Source organism: Lycium ferocissimum, chromosome 7 (genome assembly GCF_029784015.1).
Source record: "Lycium ferocissimum isolate CSIRO_LF1 chromosome 7, AGI_CSIRO_Lferr_CH_V1, whole genome shotgun sequence".
Lineage (NCBI taxonomy): Eukaryota > Viridiplantae > Streptophyta > Magnoliopsida > Solanales > Solanaceae > Lycium > Lycium ferocissimum.
In genome coordinates, this window is record NC_081348.1 from 5,574,686 (window position 1) to 5,580,881 (window position 6,196).

A 6,196-nucleotide genomic window follows, 5' to 3' on the forward strand; every position below is an offset into this window, starting at 1 on the left:
CAAACACGTGATACGTAGGTTAATTTCTCTTTATATCCACCGAAACTACTACTCAATCAACTCTTTTCACGATCTTGTAGTTTTACTATATCCCGATCTATATAATTCAACACTGGGGCAAAAAGCGTAGCATCAGTATCGACCCGCTTCTTTCGAACTATATACAGTTTGATTTTCACAAAACCAGTGATACATAGTCTGTTCAAAATTTGAAGTTTGGTCATAATTCCTTCCGTTCCATAATATTTGCCACCAATTCTCCTGCCCATATTTTTTCAAATTCTTCCGAGTTTTCATTTATTGGTCGGAACAAAATTGGCTACTATGTCAACTTCTTCGCGCGAAAACTCTTACATCGTCTCCGGTCGAAGAGGGGCATCTGTTGACACCCAATTTCATCCCTCCTTTATTCCAATTTATTTCTTTGGGCTTTTAAATTAATTAAATCTAAATATTTTATTTTCGCTACTATTTTTACTGCTTTTAATATCATTACTTTCATCTTCACTATTTTCTATCAACATTACTTTTGTTACTTTATCACAAATTTTAAATGATTCGTCATCGTTTCATTTTCGGATTTTTGTACTCGTTAAATTAATTATACTTTATTAAATCTTTACTTTCTACATACTAATTATTAATTGTCTTCATTGTACTTAGTTGTTAAATTAGAAACCCAAAGGAATTAAATTGAAGGAGAAAAAGGCCACAAAAATTTCACCAAACAAATGGCCTCAATTTTCGACCATTTTAGTAGCCCAAATGAAGCCTAAACCGGACGTCAATGACAAAAACTCACCGCCCCCCACTATATTTATTCAACGAAAACCTAATCGCCCTCCTCTTCATCACAGCCGCTTAGTCACTCTCTCTCTTTTGCGTTCCATTTCCGAAAAGAACAAGCCTGTCCAGTCATGGACGAGGGCGTTTCGCTCCATTTTTATGCCATAGTTTTGTCTACCTCACTCTGCTTCATCTCGGCCATGATCTTGGACTCTTCTTCCTCTTTGAGCGAAAATCCAAACTACTTTCTTTCCAGACTCAGAACATGCCTCTCCATTTGCTGAAATCTTTTGCTTTAACATAAAAATTCGGAAAACGAACGACTTTATTTAAATTTCAAACGGTTACTTCACTTCAAATCCACATCAAAATTTCGTATCCGAAGCCTAATTTTCATCCATATATATACTAGCATCTTCGAGTTCGAGGGTGGGTTTTTGGGGGAGAGTTCCTTCGCCTTAAACCCTTCTAAGTTTTACAACTAGATAAACAAATATCGTTGTCTGCGGAGAAAAAAAAATTGCCTTTGGCTTAAGGTTCGTTTCGATACGAGTGCGAATCGTTCGTTGTATTCGAGCGTAGATTCGCGACCCTTGGCGCCAGTTCACACTTTCGACGAGGTAATTTTTTCCTTCTCGTCTTAATGGTCCTTATTTCTTAGTTCGGTGTTTCAAGTGAAATGGCTTAGTTCCATCTTCATTTAGATGTTTAGGTTTTCCTTTCAATACTATTTTCTAGTTCTGTTGCTTTCGAGTTCGCGTAGGTTAGCCTAGTTCGTTTTCGTTTAAATTAGGCAGTAATTGTTATACCCCATTTAAACGGGTTAAATTAGACACAACATATTGGAGATTCCTATATGCTTGGTTTTAAGGAGTCGCCACCTAATTAATTTTAATGGTGAATTAGGGCACCTAATTATTAACTAAGGTAAAGCTAACTAAACCTCCGTATTAATGTCTTGCTTAATTTCAATTCTAGGTAAGGGTTCTAATTATTCTAAAGGGAAGGGGTTAGACATCCTCTAGGATCCGTTAACTACGGTTTACCGACCAAACTTAGGTTAATTAAATAATTTGAGAAAATAGCTTTGAGAAAAAAAATAACTTATAACTAACAAGGTTTAAAAAATTATTATATGAATGACGCACTCTATATGGTGAAAATAAGTACTTAATGTTCAGAGCAGTAATCCTAAATGATAAAAATCTACCCATTTTAATCCTACGTGAATCATAAGTTACACACATACTTTCAAACCACAGACACATCCAAAAGACAGATAAATTAGCGATCATAAAAAAAACAAAGGGCGAAATAAAATGAACGATAAGGAGAGGGGAGAAGAGAAAATGATAAAGATGTCATAGACAGCCTCCAGCGATTAGCGATTTCGCTTGTTTCTCGCCGAGTGTTGTGATTAAAGAGTATGGGACACATCGACTCCATGCATGGGTATAGCAATAGCGTCGAGTCTCATTTCGAGGCTACATTGTGAGAGAGTCCTAAATTAAGACCCCATTTGCTCCAGCGTGTACATGTAAAGAAGGGGAAATAAAGATTAGCAAACAATCCAACTAATAATAAATGAAATACGTACATACATGGACATATACATGGCATTACAACACGCATCTAGTTAATCAACAAGGGTTCTCAAGGTGATTTGAATACGGTGTTTTCTTCATCAAGTCAGACATCAAGATATAGCAGCCAAATGCAACAAGTTTCATCAAGGCATCAGTAGGCAATTAAATCTCAAAGTGCGACACTTTATTAATGCTATCATGTAGAACCAAAATGTGACAGAATTCAGCCCAAGCAATTGCACCTATTCTCATCAAAATGCCTCATTTTAATGCAACTGTTTGCCTCTAAGTGCAGTGACAAGCTATCTCAAAATGCAGTAGCAGTATCTTATCATAATGTAGCAATTGTACTTTGAGTATGGTAACTCAAGTGCGCAGCCATTCCATCAGGAAAGTGTGAAAAGCAATCAAGGGTTAAAACCTCACCCATTTAATTGTTCTTAAACACATTTATGTGATCTTAAGTGTTTACCAAATTTCAACGATCATTTTAGGTTTAGTGTGAGCTCAAGCTTAGCCAATCAAACAAGATCATATTTAAATGAATTCAACACCCAATTAATCAAGGTTTACTCATGTCTTACTTCATCTTAATTCCTACATTACTAATCAAGAACAACTTAATCACAGATTATACAAACAAGATTATAATACTACTAACAATATTATCAAGTTACTTAAGCAAAATAAACTTTATACTGAACATATAAGAGCAAATACAAGAAAGCTTAAGCAAACTGATTCACCTACTAAATCTTCATCAACATTATCTAAAAGACTTACCAGAAACCTAGAGCTAAGTTACACTTAATAGCTATACCGAACCAGCGAAGAGAGAGAGAGAAAATAAATAAATAAATAAATAAATAAATAAGAACTGAACATGCTAATCATACACCTACTGAACTAAAACATGGATGCGGACAGAAATTAAATGAAAGAACAAAGGATTACATACTAAAGCAGAAACTAAACTAAAGCATAGCTAATCTATAAGAGCTCGAAAATAAAACAGAACTGAACTAAACCAGAAAAAAAAAGGAAAACAAACATGATAGTGGCTGAGCTTAGACGGGAACGAGAACTTAAATACCATAACCAACATGATGATACTACAGTAAATAAACATCAAATACCACAGCCCACAGGGTATGACTAACCAAACAAGAAACGAAAATTAAACATTAATGCTGAACATCAAGTTACTTAAGATTATGCTAAAAAAAATACTTCAGAAACACAGAAGGAACAAGAATGAAGAGAGAATGAATATCGACGACAAATTCAGTCCTAAAATATCTAATCGAACGCACAAATCACTTCTCTACCTTGATGTTCAGACTTCAGCGAAGAATAAGACACAACTTAAAATGAATAAATATACTTTGGACAAACTTCAGCGAGCATGCGCTCAGTCAATACAAAAATATACCGATAACACTTATAATATGGCCTAAATACAACACACTCAAAGAACAAAAGGAAGAGCATGAGTGCAACAGTTATTTCAGTTTCCTAGCATACCAAAACTAAAGAGAGACTAAACATATCATCCACAAAATTCAATTTAAGCTATGTACAAGCTTGAACCAAACAGAACTGAAACGAAATGCAAAATAAAAGGAGAATTACGGACCTTTTTGGTGCAGCGAACTTGGGCTTTTAGGTCACCGATCTACACTCGAACACCAACTATTTCGAGCTTTGAACACACTCGAATTCAAAACAGTGGCAGACGCGAAAGATATAAAAAAAAAAAGCTATTGCTTTTTGGGGCTAGAGGTAATGAGAGTAAGGCAGTACTTTGAAGTGTCTTGAATCGTAGGAAATAACGATATTAAGGCTAGGACCAACGATTAAAAAAAAAAAATAAAAAAAAATAACCCCCCCTTTTTTAAGGTTCCAAAGGGTCTGTATTTATAGGTCTAAATTAGGGTTCCTAGAATGAAATTTGTTCAATTTAATTTCAAATCCGCATCTTTTGAAAAGATTCGAATCTTTCCCTTGGCAAAGGAGGGAAACCTCAAAAGAAAATTAAAAGTCAGAGACCGTTCGACTTGGGAAACAAACAAAAACCATGAAAACTTTTCCAAAAAATGGAGGAACGAATGCTGATGATGCAAAAATTTGCTGTATTTTTAGCCGAAAATGGCTTTCGCGTGCATAGAGGTCGAAAGGGGACAACGACGTTGATAAACTGTAGACTTAAGGTTCGCTTGGTTATGGAACTATCCAAACTTTGCACTGCAAAGGAAAGGATGACCTCTGTCCATGGCTAAAGCAAGGTAAGAATTTGCTAAAAATGGAGGAAAGAGAGGAACAGGGGAGGAGCGGCTGAAGAGAAAATGACGCAACCCTAGTTGTGTTTCCTTTTTTTTTTTTGGATGACGGGTCGGGTCGGACGGGTAATGAATGGGATTGTTGGGCTGGTCCGAAATATTTGCCTAGTAGGACTCGGATTTGGGTTCTAAATAAAAGCCCTTTTTAATTAATTATATATATTAACGTGTATCAAAATATTATTTAATATAAACGTATGTATTTATTAGTACTCAGATAAAAACAAATTATATGACGTTGTAATAGCCGTGCAATTATATTTTGAAAGTCAACCTTGATAAAATAAACGTCGTTATTTAGTTGTGCGAAAATAAATGCGACGTGTGTGCATAAGCTGGTAAAAATGCTGAAATGATAAAAAAGATGTGAATTACAATAATAATAATAATAATAACAAATAATAATAATAATAATAATAATAATAATAATAATAATAATAATAATAATAACAATAATAGTAATAGTAACGGTAATAAAATAAAAGGTAATAACAGTAGTGACTGCAATAGAATAATGAAATGCTGGTATTAATAAAAGCTAATAATTATATTAAAAGTATAAATAATTATTTTGAAGTTGCCAAAAAATACTAGAAGCGTAAATGGATATTTCAGAGGAAAGGTGGGACAAAATTGGGTGTCAACAACTTGTCCCTCTTTGCCCGGTAATGATGAAAGAATTCTCGGGCAAAGACGTTGACTCAGTAGCCTATTTTGTCCCGGCTAAAGGATTTTAGAGGACTAAGGGTAAAGAAAATTACGAAGATTATGGCCGAACTCCGGTCTCCGAGTTGCCTACATATCTCGGGCTGCACGAGAATCAGGCCGCGTGTAGTTTTGGGATAATTACGACTCCTATGAATAGCGAATGCCGATTGACGCGGATCTTTGCAAAATATTGCCCAAGTATCGAATTATGATGACACTGGATGTTATGATGGGGTGGGGAGTTCTGAAAATAAGTGTGCTGGGTCTGACGGGATATTTGGGTTGGGGGGAGTGTTGAGGTAGATCTTTGCCCCTTGGGAGAGTCTCTTTCCTTTTAGCGTGCCCAAAAAAGGGTTATTTAAACCCCGAAAAAAAAGTTAAAAATTATAAAAAATTTAAAAAAATCCGCGGAAAATTAAAACTAAGATTTAAAAAGAATTTAGGGGGAAAGAATTTGGGTGCCTTTTTTGGGGGATTAATGGGGCCCTTTAAAAAGGATGGGCTATTTAAAAGGGAAAGATAGATGAGGGGTTTCTAATTAGGGATGATGAGTTTTTCGGGGGATTTAAAAAAATAAAGCAATGCTTGCGGGGGGCGTTGGGGGCCCCTGATTGGGAGTGCCTTTTCAGGGCAATTGAAACTGGGGATGCGGTCGTTTTAAAGGGGAGCAATGATGGTTTTTTTGCGGGGGACTTAATGCAATCATTTGCGGTGCGTTTGCAGGCCATGATGCAATGTATGTGAAAGGGCCCTTTGAAAACAAAAGTGCATGTCCTT